Source organism: Sphaeroforma arctica (genome assembly GCF_001186125.1).
Source record: "Sphaeroforma arctica JP610 unplaced genomic scaffold supercont1.466, whole genome shotgun sequence".
Classification (NCBI taxonomy): domain Eukaryota; class Ichthyosporea; order Ichthyophonida; genus Sphaeroforma; species Sphaeroforma arctica.
In genome coordinates, this window is record NW_014040092.1 from 48,037 (window position 1) to 50,242 (window position 2,206).

Sequence of the window (2,206 nt, forward strand, 5' to 3'; positions counted from 1 at the left end):
ATATTATACATACTAGTATATATGTATACATATATATATATATATATAGATGTGTGTGTGTGTGTGTGCATGTTGTGTGTGTGTATGTGTGTGTGTACACATACGTGTATGTGTCCCGTATGTGTTCGTGTGTGTGTTTTTGTTGTGTGTAAGTGTTTTGTGTGTAAGTGTGTGTCTGCGTGTGCATGAACGTGTAAAATAAAGGTATGTATATGTATAAACATACGTATCATGTATATAGTACGATTATATGTTCAGATGCGCGCGTGTGTACGCTTGTATGTGTTCACAATCATAAATAGCATCCTTATGTGCGTCCGTGAGGGGGTTTTGTAAGAATGTACTACAGAAACACATGTATGTCAAGCACAGACAGACAAATATACTTACCCTTTGTGAGTTGGTCCTTTCGGTGCCACACGTAACTAATAACTGCCTGAGAGATACTGATTGAATATCATAGCATATGCATATAAGCACACTTAACAAACCTATATACAAAGTTAAACTAAGTATATATGCTAGTTGCACCTACTATATAGCACAGCCAATTACGAATTATCATATTTTCACATACCTGGTCTCTTTGTTGGCGAACTTGCCAATCTTAGCTTTGACCACATCAATACCCAGACGATCGGCAATCAGCTTTGCCAGGGCTGGGTGTGAATTGCCTGCTAATAACTTGATAGTAGACATGCTGGGCAAGGGTTTCTGTTGTATCTTCTTAGAGGGAGTGAACGAGGATAGTCTTTGAACGCTGAGGTCGTCGTGATTCAAGTTTTCTACCGACGGAACTGTACTAGGCATTAGGAGTTCGGGTGATGCGATGAAAAGAAGGTGACGTAAAGCAGGTTGATGGTAATGAGAACGAGTATCCTATATATCGTTACTAAAGTACATACAACTGTTTTATTGGTAAAGTGGAAGTAGCACCACATGCAACTTATAGATACAGGACATTAGAGCACACAAGCCTTTCCTGTAATAAGTAATAACTGTTCTAACTTCTTTTGCTTCCGCAAAAGCACTGGTAGGCGGTAGCCTAAGGTCAAAACGTTCTACGTTTTAACCCCTGTTTATAGTTCGAAAAATTATCGGCATTGAACCAGTCGAAAAATAGATTATCTAGTAGGTCTTCTATAGAGGACCAATAAAAGCTAACCCGTTTTTAACTTTTATTAGATGTACCAAGTTTCCAGGCCCGATGAAGGTTTCCGGTTTCTAACCGTTTATATTTTTAAACCGAAAAAAAATACACGTTTACGTTAAACTTATATTGCTCTTATGAGGCCACAAACACTAAAAGTAAACAGACGTGTGGGTCACGGACTTCACGGCCCACGGGTGCGACGGTGTCGGGAGTGTTTTACTTTTATTGTTTTTGAATTATTTTTAAATTTATTGGGATAAAAAAAAGTGTTAACGGTATGTGTTCAAATCTAGTGGTGGCGGGTGAATGCCAAGGATTCTATTGGCCCGCAGACATTTTATAATATAGCCACGTGGCCGTTTAATCTGATTATACATATGATCAACTTTTGTGGATTGTGCTTAGGTGCATACAAGGGAACATCATACGATGCAGTTCTCTATTGAGCCCTCTCTCTGTTAGAGTTAGAGTAATACTGGCATCCATTACATATGCCCTATTTTGCTATCTTTGTGAAAATTACAATACAGTCAATGATGTATCCATACTGATAACGATCTATCCGTACTGATGAACAACAACCTTTAGAATCTGTGAGCATTATCGACAAATAGACTGTTGCTTATATATCTCAACCTCTGGTCTCTGGTCCGCCCTTCGTGCAACCACTATAGAACATGCATCTGTCAATATAAATTATAAATTTATATATATATATATATTTATATATATATTGTGTGTGTGTGTGTGTATGTATATATATATATATATATATATGTAATGTATATGTATGTATCCACGAGTATTTCCATGTATATGTATATGTGTGTGTGCATGTGTGTGTATGTTTGTATGTATTATAAATTTAAACGCTATAAATATATAAATATATATATATATATATATGTCTGTGTGTGTGTGTGCGTGTGTGAGTGTTTGTGTAAGAACCTATAGTGATATATATATATATGTGTGTGTGTTCGTGTGTGAGAGTATGTTTATGTATTTATATATATATATATATATGTGTGTGTGTGTACGTATGCATGTATG